General features: G+C 36.3%; 1 protein-coding gene and 1 non-coding gene across 13 annotated transcripts in view; one reads left to right on the top strand and one right to left on the bottom strand.

Moving 5' to 3' along the window:
- The window catches only part of LOC129738847 (polypyrimidine tract-binding protein 2), a 595573-nt gene that overhangs the window by 154689 nt on the left and 422344 nt on the right, over positions 1–18540 (top strand). The window lies entirely within an intron of this gene.
- Trnad-guc (transfer RNA aspartic acid (anticodon GUC)) lies at positions 1653–1724 on the bottom strand. The gene has a single exon. It is a non-coding gene; the product is annotated as a tRNA-Asp (tRNA).

Here is an 18540-nt window from a genome sequence, read left to right as displayed (position 1 = left end):
TAATCAGAATTTAAATCTAAATACATCTTAATCTGATACATTCATTTTTATCGTGAAAACATTTCAAAATCGACCTTTAGATGATGTGCAAGCTGAATCTGAAATCAGAAACTCAAATCTCAGATTTCAAAACTTCATCTGAAATCTAATCTAGGATTTTGAGATTAAAATGAGGAATATTGATTTAAAAGCTAGAATCTTCGATTCGGAAACATAAATAAAATTTTAATCTGTAATTTTAATTCTGAATCTGGATAAAGATCCAGAATTCGGCATTTGAATCTGTTAGAAAATCTGTATTAAAGCTCTGAATAAAAAATCAGATTATAATATTTTTACTCTGAAAGCTCAGTTCAAAATCTTTATTGAAAATCTCTTTCTGGCATATGTGTCTGAAATCTGATGATCTGAATCGAAAATCAGAATCTCAAATTTGTGCCTGAAATTCAGTCATAGTTGTGTATCTAAAATCATTGGAATGTTAAATCTGTTTCGCAAATTTGAATCTGGATTCTACTTGGATTCGAAATCTAACGTTGAAGAATCCAAAATCTGAATCCAAATTTTGAATCGAAAATTTTAATGTGTAATCTGAATCTTGAATGTGAAATGAGAATCTGAGTCTCAATTTTGAATTGGAATTTGCAATTTAAGTTCAAAATTTGAAATCATAATTCGAATTCTTAATCTAAAAATAAAATCTCACCTATCTGAATTGCCCTTTTTTAATATTTTTTTAAAATAAATATTTTATTTTTTTGTGTAAATTAAATTCATAAAATATCATTCTGAATCTGAAAGAAGGACCTTTTGTTAATGTTTTTTATTTTGAGTTTTTCAAATATTTTTTTATTTTATATTTTTTTCTTTTTAATTTGATATATATTTTTTTGTTTTCTTTATAATTTTTTTATATAGTTTTTGAATTTTTTATATTTTTTATATTTTTTTGAAAGTTTTTTTATTTTTGTTTTAATTTGAAGTCTGAATTTGTAAAAATCTTAATCTTAACTCAAAGTCTGAAATCTGTGTCTGAATTTGAAATTCGAATATGTTTCTGAAATCGAAGCCGAAATCGGAATTGGAATCTTTTTTTCTCCTGACTTCTGTATTTTGAATTTTAATTCCAAATCTTGATTTGAAATATAAATCCTAACTTGAATCTGTCATTTAATCTTAATCGGAAATCCGAATGTGAATCTAAGTCTGAAATCGTATCTGTTATTCGAATCTTAATCTGTTATATGGTTTTGAAGTTTGAGTTTTAATCTCAATCTGATTTTATTTAAACCTGAATGCTTAATCTGAATCTGAAGTTTGAATTTTCATTTTTATTAGCACTCAGATATCTTACTATGAAATCGGGTCTTGACGCGAAATCTCAAATCTGAGTTGTTTTGATCTGAACGGAATCTGATATCTGTATCACAAATTTGAGTTAAGAAATTGAAAAACAGATCCTTATATCTGAATTTTAAAATTTTTAACTGAAAGCCGATTTTCAATCTTTAGTCTGATTTTAAACTGATCTTTTGAATCTTTAAACTGAATGAAAAATTTCTCTCGAAACCCCTAATTTTGAAGCTCATAACAGTTTTGGAAATTTGCAGTTGTATCAGGGGGAGAAAAATAGCAAAAAAGTTCTATCCAACCTCCCCGACGGGGAATTGAACCCCGGTCTCCCGCGTGACAGGCGGGGATACTGACCACTATACTATCGAGGAATTGATATGAAGATGGGTATGAAAAAACGACGACTCTGCCCAGAAATTGTTTTCGGTTGAAGAGTTTGAAGTGTTTGATAACAATCGTTAATCAGTCCAACCGATGAAAAGCTACTCGAGGCTTATGTCCAATCATCTTAATGTTTTTTTTTCATTCATGCTTATTTGTTGATAAGCGCTTAATCAACGTGGGAATAAGGATTAACATTGTTGTGTTCTGTTATTTGATGAAACAGGTTCATATCGTATACGAAACGTGGAAAAAGTCCTGTCAATTTCGCAAAAAAAAAATGTGAGTGTGTGTTGAAAGTATTCAAACCTAGAGTTCTGTTGAATAAAGTTGACTGGAATAATTCAACCGAACATAATTATTCATCGAAAAAGTATCAAATATATCCTATCGATCATTCCATTGTGCTCCAGGATTCTGTGTGTTTTGTTCAAATTGAAATATGCTTCATTTACCTGCAATTATGAATAGTTTCCTCGTTGTGTGTTTACCTATCCGAACGACGCATAAGAAGTACACCATTCAACGTAGAAGTTCAAACGTATGCCAAGTCGTCTTTCAGGGGCTTGGAGCGAAATTCCTCTCGCTTCATTAATTGATATCTCAATAATTATTAGCTCAAACACTTGCACACACGGAGCTGCAGCAGGATGCAGCTCGTTGGATCTGGCACATTGGAAATGGCAAGATCCGCCGCCGGCTTTCATTAGGCGGCCGGCTAGTGGGCTGGCTTCCTCATTCATGTTCTAGTGATGGAACCAACCGCAGTAGTAAGGGAGCATAAGTTCTTCCAGCAAATCCAAACACAATCTACTTCTACATCAACACCCTTCGGTCCGAGGCTTGGAGCCGATGAGAAGTAGTTCGGCCGGCCGCATTTGCATATCCCATTCAGATGAGACTACATTGACTGTTCTTCTGCTACTTCTACTCTCCCCCGGTCATCGGTTTCCAGGACTGTTGACTGGACAAAGTTGTTGAAAACAATAATAGCTTCTTACGTACGATGGCAGCGAGCCTTGCCGGCCGTGTGAGATAGCCATCGGTAAAGACCCTGAGCTAGACGGCAAGAAGGGTGCTGCCGATGAAGAATCTCCTTCCATATTGGCGAGTCGGCCGCCACTAGGCCTTTACTGACTGGTTGGACCAAATCATAACACAGCTGTATTTACCTTTCTGATGGTACCATCTTGACATATATTTAAATAAGTCCATACGTTCTGTGGCGATCGAATATAAATTTATATGATTGGTTTAACAGTTTGCCAGTAAAAGTTACCGGAATTGAAAAAAATTTCCTGTTACTTTAAATTGACGTTTAAAACTTGAACGATCGTTTTTGTCGTATCCTCATATCACTAGCATATGTACACACATAGAAGAGATTGCAAAATTCTGTGCGGTGACAAGTGCACTGTACGACTGTACCAAAGATGATATGGTTGGAAAAGCACTACTGGCATAAAGACTCGAGCTTCCAAGCAAAATGATGCATGACCAAGCGAAACAAGAAAAACATTTTATGGGGTTTTCATAAAAAAAAAATCTAGTGAGAATCGAATTCACAGCAACATGTCATCTCGGCTTGCAATCCGATATCTTACCCAGTACACCATCTGCGTCGGTTAGCAAACGAAAGTTTATTGTCATAGTAGTTCTGCCACCACCATCTTTCGTTTGGCCATTAGCCTTCCAATCACGAGTAAAAGCTTCCAGTTGAGACGAGACATCCAACTGGAGAAGATTGCGATGAAACTTCCGATCACGAGTAAAAGATTCCAGTTGTGACAGGACATCCGTCTGAAGATGATTGCGATGAGACTTCCGATCACAACTGAACTGGAAGCTTATACTCATGATCGGAAGTCTTATCGCAAACATCTTCAGTTGGATGCCCCGTCACAATCGTAAGGTTATACTCATGATCGGAAGTCCCATCGCAATCATCTTCAGATGAATGTCCCGTCACAACTGGAATCTTTTACTCATGATTGGAAGTCTCAACGCAGTCATCTTCAGTTGGATGTCCCGTCACAACTGGAATCTTTTACTCATGATTGGAAGTCCCATCGCAACATCAATTGGACGTCCCGTCCCAACTGGAATTTTTCGTTCGTGATCGGAAGTCCCATCGCAATCATATTCTGTTGGAGGTCCTGTTACAACTGGAAGCTTATACTCATGATTTAAAGTCCTATCCCAATCACCTTCAGTTGGATGTCCCGTCACACCTCGAAGCTTATACTCATGATTGGAAGTCCCATCGAAATTATCTTCAGTTGGGTGTCTCGTTACAACTGAAATCTTTTGCTAGTGATGGGAAGTCCCATCGCAATCGTCTTCAGTTGGATGTCCCGTCACACCAGAAAGCTTATACTCATGATCGGAAGTCCCATTCCAATCATCTTCAGTTGGATGCCCCGTCACAACTGGAATATTTTACTCATGATTGGAAGTCCTATCGCAATCATATTCAGATGGATGTTCCATCAGTCGTGACGGGACATCCAACTGAAGACGATTGCGATGGGACTTCCAATCACGAGTATAAGCTTCCTATTGTGACGGGACATCCAACCGAAGATGATTGGGATGGCACTTCCAATCATGAGTATCAACTTCCAGGCGAGACGGCACATTCAACTGAAGGTGATTGGGATGGGATTTCCAATCTTGAGTATAATATTCCAATTGTAACGGGACATCCAACTGACGATGATTGCGTTGAGACTTTCAATCATGAGTAAAATATTCCAGTTGTGACGAGACATCAAACTGGAGATGATTGCGATGGGACTTCCGATCATAAGTATAAACTTGCAGGTGTGACGGGACATCGAAATAAAGATTATTGCGATGGGACTTCCAATCATGAGTATAAGCTAGGCTTGCCAGATACTTTCAGAAAAAAGCGGGACATTTCACGACAATAAAGCGGGACACAGCCGAAAAAAGCGGGACATTTAGGAAACTCTCAAAAAAGCTTTATTGTGTTGGGAAACTTGTACGTTTATCATCAGCTAAAGTTGTCCATAGAAAGTAAACAAAGGTTTTTTTTTAACGCAGATTGATTTTGCTAAATTTTTCTTACATGACTTCTATTTACACGGTTTTTGCCATATGCACCGTTATTTTCCACGGTTCTCGCGAATGAACACGTTATTTGAGAGAAAAAATTTCAAGTCGTACATTTCAAAGGTTTATTTGATACCGCGTAAAAAACCTTTGTGTAATTTGTATACAAATTAGTAGGTTTGGTAATTTAGTATTGTAATTCAGTATTGTTTTATAAAAACTATGAAAAATGTTGCTTATTTTGAGAAAAGACGTATTTGAAAGTTTTTGTGTTCATCTTAGAGTTCAAATTGAAACTAAAGTTTGATTTTTTCCAGTGATATTCAGTTAATTTTGTAAAAATTCTCGTAGAAAAAAGCGGGACATTTTGAGGAAAAAGCGGGACAGCAGGACATTCAACAAAAAAGCGGGACATGTCCGGCTTTTGCGGGACGGATGGCAACCCTAGTATAAGCTTCCGGTTGTGATGGGACATCCAACTGAAGATGATTGCGATGAGACTTTCAATCATGAGTAAAAGATTACAGTTGTTATGAAACATCCAACTGAAGATTATTACGATGGGACTTCCGATCACGTACATAAGATTCCAGTTGTGACGAGACATCCATCTGAAGATGATTTCGATGGGACTTCCGATCTCAAGTATAAGCTTCCCAATGTGATGGGACATCCAACTGAAGATGATTGCGATGGGACTTCCAATCATAAGTGAAAGATTCCTTTTGTGACGGAACATCCAACTGAAGATAATTGGAATGGGACTTCCACTCATAAGTGAAAGATTGCAGTTGTGACGGGACATCCAACTCAAGATGGTTGCGATAAGAACTAGTGGAAGATTCCAGTTGTGACGGAACATCCCACTGAGGATGATTGCGATGGGACTTCCGATCATGAGTATAAGCTTCTTATTGTGACGGGACATCCAACTAAAGATGGTTGGGATGGGACTTCCGATAACGAGTAAAAGATTTCAGTTGTGACGGGACATACAACTGAAGATAATTGGGATGGGACTTCCGATCATGAATGAAAAATTCCAGTAGTGACGGGACATCCAACTGACGATGAATGCGATGGGACTTCCAATCATGAGTAAGAGTTGTGATTGGACTTCTATTTGGACTTCTAATATGGAGGCGGATTTAGGTTAAGGTTTTATTAGCGATGTTTCACGATTTGTGTTGAAATGATTTGACCTTTCTTTCTGTTGATTATGTAAAATTGAATTGAAACTTTCTGTTGACAATGTAGAAGTGGACTGAAACTTTTGTTTATTGGAAATGTTAAAGTGGATTGAGACTTCTGCATGTTGGAAAAGTGGAAGTAGATTTAGACTGCTGCCAGTTGGAAATGTATTAGTTGTTGAGACTTCTGTCCGTTGAGAATTTAAAAATGGATTGAGATTTCGTTTTGTTGATTTTGCTAAAGTGGATTGAGATTTGCGGTTCATGTTTATACAAAAGCAGCTTGAGATTCTGCTTCTGTTGTTTATGTAAAAAAGAATTGAGATATCTGTCAGTTGAAATAAAATATTGAGACTGTTTAAGTGTTTAAGTGGAATAAGACCTCTGGTGTTGTTAATGTGGAAGTGGATTGAGACTTCTTGCTGTTGAAAATGTAAGAGCGGTTTGAACCCTTTGTTCATTGTGTATGTGAAAGCGGATTGAGATTTCTGTTTGTTGAAAATGTTGAAGTGGACTGAGACTTCTTTTTAGATAAAATCTGAAAGCGGTATGAGACTTCTGCGTATCGAAAATGTCAGGACTTGAGACTTACTTGTTTATCATGTTAAATCGGAGTGAGATTTCCATTTGTTGAAAATGTTGAAGTGCATTCAGGCTTCTGTCTGTTAGAAAAGTAATAGCGAATTGAGGCTTCTGCTTGTTGCAAATGTAAAAGCGGATTGTTACTTTTGTCTTTAGATTATGTGAAAGGATTGAGACTTCTATCTAGGTAAAATCTGAAAGCGGAATGAGACTTCTGACTATTTAAAATGTGAAGACATGAGACTTTTTGAAAATTAAGAAGCGAATTGCGACTTTTTCTTATTGCTTGTATTAGTCAGTCAGTATTAAGAGTTTTGTCTGTTATAAATGAAAACTTCGATTGCGAATTCTAATTGTTGATCAAGTTAAATCAGAGTGAGATTTCCATTTGTTGAAAATGTAGCAGTGGATTCAGGCTTCTGTATGTTAGAAAAGTAAGAGCGAATTGAGACTTCTGCTTGTTGCAAAAGTGAAAGTGGAATGATGCTTTTGCCTTCCGATTAAGTAAAGTGGATTGAGACTTTTAATTATTTATTATGGTAGAGTTGATTGAGATTTCTACCTGTTGAAAAATTGAAAGGGAGTTGAGACTTCTGTTAGTTTAATAGGGGTACAAGACTTGCTTGTTGATCTTTTGAAAGCATATTGAGACTTGTGCTTGATGATTTATTAAAGTTTATTCAGATTTCTATTTGTTGAACATGTAAAAGCCGATTGAGGCTTCTGCCTGTAAAAAATATCAAAGCGGATTGAGTCTTCTGTCTGTTGATGATTTTGACCTTACCGACCCGAAGCGAACATAGAAAATTTTTCAGTTTCATTCCAATATACTGCGAACCAAAGATTTTTGAAATACCAAGAATAATAAAATAAACTTTTTTTTTTTTTAAATCCGTTCAGTGAAAAGTTAGGTACAGTGAAGTAAAGCCAAAAATGGATCCTTTTTTTCGGAAAACAATTTTTTTTTACCAAATTTTCGGGAATAGCGGTCAAAACTCCCATTGAACCCTCACATATTTATGCCTATGTGGATAGATTTATTCTTCACAACTCCAAATATTATCAAATCAACTCAATACAGTAAAACTTTAGCATTTAAAAATAATCTGAGTTTTTTTTCATTCATCGCTGGCCACAGATAGTTTTCTTAAACCCATTGACTTGAGTTTTAAAATGTTGAGAAATGTAGCAATAAATAAATAACTTACAAAATGAATCTAAAATATCATGAGTATCGGTCCAGAGGAAGGACAACAAACTACGGATCCAATAAAAAATACATAAATTTGAACTGAGTTTTTGCGAACGGCTTAAGGAAAGGTTAAAGCGGATTGAGATTGCTGTTTTTGATTGAGGTTTCATTCAGTTCTCATACCCAAATACTCTCACATGTCAAATTTGGTTCCGTTTGCTTGATTAGTTTTTGAGTTATGTGAATTATTGTAAGAGAGGCTCCCTCCCCCCTTCCTATCGCCCTACTGGTGAAAAAGAGGGGTCTCAAGCAAACGCAGAAATGTTTCTCGTACCCAAATACCTTCCCACCTCAAATTTAGTACCACTTGCTTGATCTTGAGTTATGAAAACATTTGTCTTTTGTTTGGGAGGCCCCCTCTCCCCTTTCTGTGAGAGGGCGGGGTCTCAACGAAACATTTTTGTTTTGATTTTTCGACAACCAAAACGATCACAAGAATCTTGGGAAAGATCTAAAGCTGTATCCCAAGCTCAAAGGGCGGGACTAAATTAATAGCAATTTTCAACCTGTTTACTTTTCTCAAGAGTTCTGTCATTGTGAATTCTATAGAACCTACCAATTCAAACAATAACAAACGATTCGTGGTGTATCCGTTCCTTCCCCTCAAATACCTAGTCTTTAGAGAGAGTTCGAGACTGGCACAACAAAACTAGACAGGGTGAATCGGAAAGTGACATTGTCATGCATTCTGCCATCTCACAACGCAAGGGTCGCCTCGGCTGCCTATCTCTCGTTGCTTCTGAATGCATCCACCCATGCGTCCATCCATCCATTCATCGGATTCTGAGGCAGCGGGAACCGTCGTTCGTTTCATCGAAACCGAAAGAGTGATAGTAACTTATTTATCGTTCAATTGACTTTAATAAACTATGACGACTGCTGCACCCGGCTTTCCTGGGTTCGGCGTTAGTGCACCAACCAATGAGGACGACAACGGCGACAGTTGGTTGAAAAGAGCATCATCTACCGGCCCGGCGAAATTCATTCGGGGACCGTCGAACGTTCGGTTGGTTTTGGGCCTCTGCCCTTAGCCTTTGAATTGTTCTGAGTCGGGGCGTAGCGCCCCCTTTTCTCTAGTACTGCCATAAATGTCCAACTCAGCTAGCAAGGAACATCATCATCGGCATATGTTGATATCGGATCCAACCGCCGCGAGAGTTCTACCAACAATACAATACGGTAACAATAGGGTTACGCTGCCTTCGTCGCCAGTCGTGTCGTCGTGTGTGGAGGATCGTCCCAAGAACAGTCCAGTCGGGCAGTTGGGTTTTGTTTGACCGCTTCGGCCGAACTACTTCGCTCGGTTATATGTTAATTGAAGCAATTGATTGTGATCGCCTTTTGTCTCTGTCAGCCAGGCAAAGCAGCAGCCACAAAAACAACCGATGGGGGACCGAGACGGCAGGACGCAAACCTCCAAAAAAGTGACCGATGAATATTGAAAACGATGATAATTTGTTCCGCCGTTTTTTCGGCGGCTTTCCTCCGGGGTGGGTCAATTCGTTCGTCGTTTATCGCATGCAGAGGTCAAGGGCATTCCGGTGCAAGTGATTCCGACGAGGCGTTTTCGTTGACGGTGTTTTAGCTGTCAATCGCAATGACTGCCGTACTCATTCGGATGTCAATCAAGCGAACACTTCTGCCGTTTTTGTGGTTGGTTCGGCGGTCGCTCGAGCTGCAGAAAAAATCGCGTTCTTTTAAGTTTTAACTCCCCTCGCAATCCAACGGGTTCTCATCTACATTTGATACAGTTGATATCCAAGAAGTGTGACATCCGAATAAAAGAACACTTGACATTGAAAATAAAACTCGTCTCCTCGCAAAATTTGATCGAAACGTCGAAGTTTTGAAAAAAAAACCTTATCAAATTTGTAATTTTCGATTAAAATTTCAGATTAAGATTTAATATTCAGATTCAGATTAACGACAACATATTTTTAATATTTAGAGAATCAGAAAATATATTAATATACAGGAGTTATGTTCAGATTCAGATATAGATTTCAAATTTCAATTCAGATTTCAGTTTCAAATCTCAAATTCAGATTTCGGATTTCAGATTCAGATTTCAGATTCAGATCTCAGATTTCAGATTCAGATTTCAGATTCAGATTTCAAATTCAGATTTCAGATTCAGATTCAGATTCCAGATTCAGATTTCAGATTCAGATTTCAGATTCAGATTTCAGATTCAGATTCAGATTTCAGATTCAGATTTCAGATTCAGATTTCAAATTCAGATTTCAGATTCAGATTTTAGATTCAGATTTTAGATTCAGATTTCAGATTCAGATTCAGATTTCAGATTCAGATTTCCGATTGAGATTTCAGATTCAGATTTCAGATTCAGATTTCAGATTCAGATTTCAGATTCAGATTTCAGATTCAGATTTCAGATTCAGATTTCAGATTCAGATTTCAGATTCAGATTTCAGATTCAGATTTCAGATTCAGATTTCAGATTCAGATTTCAGATTCAGATTTCAGATTCAGATTTCAGATTCAGATTTCAGATTCAGATTTCAGATTCAGATTTCAGATTCAGATTTCAGATTCAGATTTCAGATTCAGATTTCAGATTCAGATTTCAGATTCAGATTTCAGATTCAGATTTCAGATTCAGATTTCAGATTCAGATTTCAGATTCAGATTTCAGATTCAGATTTCAGATTCAGATTTCAGATTCAGATTTCAGATTCAGATTTCAGATTCAGATTTCAGATTCAGATTTCAGATTCAGATTCAGATTTCAGATTCAGATTTCAGATTCAGATTTCAGATTCAGATTTCAGATTAAGATTTCAGATTCAGATTTCAGATTCAGATTTCAGATTCAGATTTCAGATTTCAGATTCAGATTTCAGATTCAGATTTCAGATTCAGATTTCAGATTCAGATTTCAGATTCAGATTTCAGATTCAGATTTCAGATTCAGATTTCAGATTCAGATTTCAGATTCAGATTTCAGATTCAGATTTCAGATTCAGATTTCAGATTCAGATTTCAGATTCAGATTTCAGATTCAGATTTCAGATTCAGATTTCAGATTCAGATTTCAGATTCAGATTTCAGATTCAGATTTCAGATTCAGATTTCAGATTCAGATTTCAGATTCAGATATCAAATTCAGATTTCAGATTCAGATTTCAGATTCAGATTTCAGATTCAGATATCAAATTCAGATTTCAGATTCAGATTTCAGATTCAGATTCAGATTTCAGATTCAGATTTCCGATTTCCGATTTCAGATTTCAGATTTCAGATTTCAGATTTCAGATTTCAGATTTCAGATTTCAGATTCAGATTTCAGATTCAGATTCAGATTTCAGATTCAGATTTCAGATTCAGATTTCAGATTCAGATTCAGATTTCAGATTTCAGATTCAGATTTCAGATTCAGATTCAGATTTCAGATTCAGATTTCAGATTCAGATTCAGATTTTAGATTCAGATTTTAGATTCAGATTTTAGATTCAGATTTCAGATTCAGATTTCAGATTCAGATTTCAGATTCAGATTTCAGATTCAGATTTCAGATTCAGATTTCAGATTCAGATTTCAGATTCAGATTTCAGATTCAGATTTCAGATTCAGATTTCAGATTCAGATTTCAGATTCAGATTTCAGATTCAGATTTCAGATTCAGATTTCAGATTCAGATTTCAGATTCAGATTCAGATTTCATATCAAGATTTTAGATTCAGATTTCAGATTCAGATCTCAGATTCTAATGAAGAGATTAACCACCGTAATGTTTGTATGTTACTTTAATTTGTCGGCCTTAGCGGTGAAAAGTGATGTCCTTTTTAGTAGGAGGAGGAACAAAAAATTTGATATGTGATGATATGCTTCTAAATAAAATTCTACCCGCTCATTTTCAACATCTTTCATTTTCATCTAACCTTCTATCCACCTATAAAATTTCATAAGCTTTAGATGTCCCTACTAAAAAGGACATCACTTTTCACCGCTAAGGCCGACAAATTAAAGTAACATGATCTCAGATTCAGATTTCAGATTCAGATTTCAGATTCAGATTCAGATTCAGATTTCTGATTCAGATTCAGATTCAGATTTCAGATTTAGATTCAGATTCAGAGTTTTGATTTCAGATTCAAATTCAGAGTTTAGATTTCAGATTCAAATACAGAGTTTAGATATCAGATTCAGATTTTCCTGCGGTCAAATGACGTTGTTAGAAATAAAATAAAGAAATAGAAATAAAATGACAAATATAATTTATGTTTTGCACTGTTGGATTTAGATAAATTTTTTACGTTTTCAACCATGCTGTTTTCTTTTAAGTAAATATATATTCTCAGAGAAGTACAATTCATTTTTTTTGGACGAAGATTTTTTTTATATTGTCAATAAAAATTAATTTGAAAATTTTTTGGCCTAATCTTAATCCTTCCCAGATTATTTTTTCCGGTTAGAGTTCTAGAAGTGTTTCTGATAGAAATCGCTATAAATTTTAGTACATTTTATACCAATTTATCAATTTTTGCATTATTTGCATTTGCAAAATGATTTTTTTAAAGCGTTTTTTTTTCAGCGTATGATGGTGATTCGATACTGAAATTCATTGATAAATTTATGTTTTCTAAGCGTGTTTTCGTGGATGTTTTCCTCAATTTAAACGACGGCAAACACCATTTTCGCTAAAACTCCCTTGTTTGTTAACCGATTTCTACAAAATTTATAGTTTTGAAAAGCTTATAATTCGACTCAAATATGTTTCTCAGACAATTTTCAGCTACAGTTAATTATTTTAAAGTTATTTAAAGTCAAAAAAAAAAAATTTGAAAAAACATGCTTCAGGAAAATGGCTGTAAATCAGTTATTTAGTAATCGAAAAAAATTTCACTTAGTGCCCGAGAAAGCTGAAGTTAGAAGCTATATGTTACATATATGGAACATTTTTTTAAATTTTTTTTAAGATCATGGCTACAAAAAATGTAAAAACGTTGTGTAAAACCCGTACTTTTCAAAAAATTTAAAAAGTGAATTGGAAAGGGGACGTAATTTGTCACATTTTGACATCTTTAGATTTTTGAAATACGAAATACATAATTTATGACGACTTTTCAAAGGTAGCTGTTTTTCGACCTTTTTCTGCATCTGGATTGTCCCTACACCTAAATTTAGCTTTGCACTGGATTTTGAGTACGTTAACGTAAGGTTTAGGCAACAAAACTATATGCAAAAGAAGCCAATTTCATACTGGTTCTAGTGATGTAATTGCATTGGCGATGCAATGCTTGACAAATTACGTCCCCTTTCCAATTCACTTTTTAAATTTTTTCTACTGTTAAAGGAACAGCTTTGGCGGTTGATTGATTGAAAAGTACGGGTTTTACACAACTGTTTTACATTTTTTGTAGCCATGATCTTAAAAAAAATTTAAAAAAAAATGTTCCATGTATGCAACATATAGTTTCTAACTTCAGCTTTTTCGGGCACTAAGTGATTTTTTTTTCGATTACCAAATAACTGATTTACAGCCTTTTTTCCTGAAGCATGTTTTTTCATAAATTTTATTTTGGACTTTAAATAACTTTAAAATAATTAACTGTAGCTGAAAATTGTCTGAGAAACATATTTGAGTCGAATTATAAGCTTTTCAAAACTATAAATTTTGTAGAAATCGGTTGAGAAACAAGCGAGTTTTAGCGAAAACGGTGTTTGCCGTCATTTGACCGCTCGCGGTATGAATAGGTATACCACATGCGTTATTCGAAAACCGCAACACTTAGAAAAATTAAAAAAACGCAAAAATACCTGCATTTTAAAAATAAAAATAGTCCTGTCGTTAATTTTGCGAAAAAAAAAGTTATATAAGGCGTAATCATCATTTCAAGTTCAAAAACCGTAATTTGACCGCCTCCGGTACGTTTAGTGTTAAATGTGCTCTCGAAGCCCTGATGTTTGTCCCCTACAGTTCTAAATATCTTCAACCTATTATTTTAAAGATATTTCGCCGAACAATCTAGCTTACCGTTTACATTCTTGATTTTAAAGAATCCATGTGTATAGATTTCGAAAAATTTAAATTATTCTGACTGGCTCGACTAGCTGACTTATTAATAGGTCTGACTTCATTTTTACAAAGTAAGAAAACTGCCCATCGGTAAAATAAATATAATCAGTGGTCAAATCGTGCGCAAAATATTTGGACCGGAAAAAAAATCGTAATGGACAGCAAAACGAACTCTTTAGCGGTTACCTGGCAGGTTTCCAACGGAAAATTTGCGTTGACAAGTCTCGCTTGTATTTTCCGGAGATAAATAAGGAGAAGAAAATTTAAAAAAACTTTTTGTCTTGTACTTGAGGAGGCTGAATAATCTGTGGAAACTGCAAATTACCCATCTTTTCATAACGACCTTTTTCTCTGAAAAGCACTTCAATAGGTCCCACAAAGTTTATACTCTGTTTAAGTAGGATCTGGAATCGTGCCGTAACGCAAAAACGGTGATGGAGTGATAAAAGGTCAAATATGTTGTTTTTGTGCCGAAGGAGGACAATCGGATAAATTCGTCATAACTTCGATCAAATTTAAAATTTTTTAGGTTGTCTTGAAGGTCAAGCTTCAGGAAACAGAAAACGTAACCAAATATAACCTTGATTTGAAAAAAGGAATGTTCATAGTATGTATTATAGATGGCGTACGTGTTGCCCAAAAATTAAAGTCGCAAATTTTCTTCATTGGACGTTATCTCAAAAACCACTTGACAGAACATCACAAAAATTTGAAAATGTAAACTTTACATTACTAGGTAAATTCGCTGAAAATTTCATGAATTTTCACATACATGCACCCAAAATTTTGCATTTTTTTCGAATACACTCCTTAAAATGTGGAAAGTCTTATCGTTTATCAAGAAAAATATATTTAACTTGTAAATGGTCTCATCTTTAAAACTGGGTTTAGGAGCCAACTACAAACTAACGCTTTTGTCCATTTATCATACAACTTTATCTTTGACAGAAGTCAAAAAAGTTTTCACTATTATGATGATGATGATGATGATGCATTTAGCAAGTGAAATGCATATTTGAACATGTCACCGATATATGATTTATTTTCGTTTAGGTATGGACTATTATTTCATGATAATTAGGAAAAGGGTAGAAATAAATGCAATTTAAACAAAGCTTCGCGGGCCGCGGCTTACTCATCCCTGGTTTAGGCACTTTTTTGATTAAATTTTCGGAAGTCCAACGATGTCAAATTTTAGCAGTAAATTATACCATAAAATGGCATCATTATCCGTATGGAAACGTTGGCTAAACTAGGCAACATTCAGTGAAACCTACACTTGGTATCATCGAGGTATCCGTATATGCAGAATGAGACTCAAATTTTGGCGTTGTATAACCTTTATGCGGACAAAATGATATCAAGGCATGATACCAAAACTAAGTTGAATTCTGCCATGAAAATCTGCTCGGGGTCATACTATGGTTAAAGCTTCTCAGAAATCTATTATCGACAGTGTTCAGGGATGAACCATCCCAGAGTAAGAAAATCCCGAATAAAAACTGTCTACAGTGTTGCAAGAAGCTTTTATTGTTATTTCAATTGAACTTTTACTTGTAATTTTATAACCATGTTTTTCCAAAATTCGCATGCTTTTGCCAGAGATCTAACTAAAAATAAGTGTCATTTCAAATTTCCTTTTTTTCAGGGACTTTAAACCGAGTAGGTTTATTCATCCCGATTTGAAATTTCCAATTTTTGTTTCTGTTTTGAAATTTTAAAGTCTCAAAAGAGTGATCTTAATAGAGTCTGAAAAGTGAAATTCAAAGTTCTCTGAAAAATCACTGTTTATTCCAAAAGAACTGTAAATTTTGAACGTGCAACTTCAACAACAATAAATAGAAGGATAGGGAAGAGTCTTCTCTACAGTGTGGCTAAGTTTACAAGATTCCGAACATTCTAGAATGTATACGGTTTTTACGGAATCCAGTCTTCTGACAAAAGTCAGCACCAAAGTTTATCCTTGACTTACGACCTCTCGCGCTACGCGCACTAGTAATGTTCCGGAGACTTTTCGCCATTCGTCAAATGGCGATCCTGCCAGACTACACGTCTCTCGCCGGATCGCTACGCAGATCCGCTAATGACGCGATCTACCTGTCTCGGCATTATAGAGTCAAGGACTTGCCGCTCGGCTATGATCGTGCTTACACAACTCGCGGTGGTCTTCGGTTCGGGTGTACTCGGTACTTTACTTGATTCGCGAGCGAGGCGCGAGCGAAGTGCCTCGCCTCACTCAGGAAGATTCGTTGATTCGTCGAATGGACAGTAGAGGTTGTAAAGAAACGAAACTTGTACCCGGAGATCTTCGGTCATAAAAAAAAGCTTTCCGCGTATTTTTTTTTTGCTGCACCCCTATCGGATCCGAAAAAACTTGTCGAATTCTCTCACTTCTCATACACGGTGAGATTGTGTTAGTGCTGTGCCGAGGAGGATACAAATACTTTGTGGACAACTCCAGTTTCGCTGTCGCCTCACCACGCATGAGGATCGTCCGATTTTGCGCTGGATGCTTAACGAGGAAGAGGTGAGCCGCGAAGAACTGGTTAACCTTGAAAATGGCTTCTTCTTTTGTTTGGTTTATTGTTATCTTTTTTACCCGCTTTATTTCGTTGAATTTTGATCATCGCTCAACCCGTGGTTTGACCGTCAAATTGTTGACCGATCCGGGCCGGAGCGAGTGAGGCGTCATTTTCGGGCAGTTAGCAACGCTTCGGTAGGTTCGGGTGTTCGCTCAACTTTTCTGCCACCACTTCACCACCACCCCGCCCCCGACACGAATGTGATCGTGGCCAACCCGCCGAATTTCAGGCAGCCACTGTCAAATCGAATAGTTTGGTGCGCTATGATTGAGTGCTGCTCTGTACGCTCGGGTAGCCGATTACCGCATTTGGATAAACAACGAAGAAGAAAAACAACCCGATGATGACTCAAACAAAAGCGCTACACTCGATCTCCGTTGTTTTGTTTGTTGAATTGGATGGTCCATGAACTTGAGTAAGAGGGAGAACGAAGTCTCTGTTCGGGTCCTCCGAACAAAACCGATCGATCACCTTCAATCACTGACACTGTTGCCAGAAGTCACACCTTTGGGTGGTGTAGATTCGATTTTTTGGTGAAACGATTTTCGATAACAACTTTTATTTTTTATGGTCCGAGGAATTTCTGTTTTTTTATCTGCTCTGAAGTGATTAAAATCCGCAAATCTACTGGAAATCTAGATAGCTCTTATACAGAAAAAAATAGAAAAAATGCTTATAAAAGTTCCATCTGATACTAGCTAACCCGGTGTGCTTTGCTACACCTTCTAAAAATCAATAAATTTTCGATATCTTTACAATGAGAGCTTTCACATCAAAATTGGAATAAAAAGAAAATTTTCCAAATAACATCACATTTCACATGTGGTTCCATTTGTTTGATAAGTTTTCGAGCTATACATACTTTCCTACTTCTCGTTTCTTCTCTGGAAAAAGGAGAGGTCTTGAATCTTTAAAAAACATCCTGTCAAGTGGAATATGGTTTCTTCAGCTTGAAAAATTTTGAAAACTATGCGATTAAGCCTCCCCCTTTCCCGGCTCAGTAGTGTATGGAATTTCTTCTTTAAAAAAAAAGAAACATTTTTCATACTCGAATACGTTGGATAAGTTCTCAAGTTATATAAAACTGTGCGGAACTCCTTTTCTCCTCTCTAATTTTCCACTGGAAGGTGAAAATGGTTTTTTAATAATCATAGAATCATTTCATGTACCCTTATATTCTCTCCAGTAAAATTTGGTTTAATTTATTTGATGAGCTCTTGAATTTATCACAACAAACGTATGACACCTTTATTCTCTTTCCTCTCCCATGAGGGGGACTAAATCACCTTCAAAATATTTCTTGTGTTTGACTACTCTTCGCAATTTGTTACCATCTGCTAGATTAGCACTCGAGTTATTGAAAATATGTATGGAAGCTCCCCTTCCCCCTTCCTATCGAATCAGTGAAACGAGGAAGAAGCCTTAAACAATCATAGAAATGTACTCAAATACTCGCTGCTTTTTTATTTGAATAATAAGTTCTCGAGTGATCCAAAAATATTGTATGAAAACCTTCCTCCTCCCATTGAAGAGAGGGTTCGAACATAGTTCTCGAGTAATCCATAAAAGTGAGACACCCTCTCCCCTACTTATCAAACAGTGGAAGGACAGATGGGTCTCAAACATCGTAGAAACTTGATACGTAGCCTTATACGTTCCCATGTGAAATTTTGTTTCATTTGCATGACTATTTATCGAAAATATGCATTATATTGTATGAAAGACCCCCCCGCCTCTTTGCATCTCCCCAATCGAAGAGGGTATCAGAAAGGGGTTTGCTCAATTAGCAGCACGTTATCCAAACAATCGGGAAAATTGTGCCTCCTTGTGAACTCCTCACCGCTTCCTATCTCCCCATCGGAAGGAGGGTTGGGCACCAAACCATTTAAGGAACATTTCTCGTAACCAAGTATACTCCGATACCAAATTTGGTTCCATTTGCATGATTGGTTTTCGAGTTTCTATTGGTTAAGAGGCCTTTGCCCCCTTCCAGAGCGTGGGAGGGGTCTCAAACTATTATAGGAACCTTCCCCGGCCATCAAAGTTTCCTCCTGCCAAGTTTCACGCAAATCGGTTCAGTAGTTT

Source organism: Uranotaenia lowii, chromosome 1 (genome assembly GCF_029784155.1).
Source record: "Uranotaenia lowii strain MFRU-FL chromosome 1, ASM2978415v1, whole genome shotgun sequence".
NCBI lineage: Eukaryota > Metazoa > Arthropoda > Insecta > Diptera > Culicidae > Uranotaenia > Uranotaenia lowii.
Note: the sequence above shows the minus strand (reverse complement) of the source record. Positions and strands in the feature narration are given on the sequence as shown.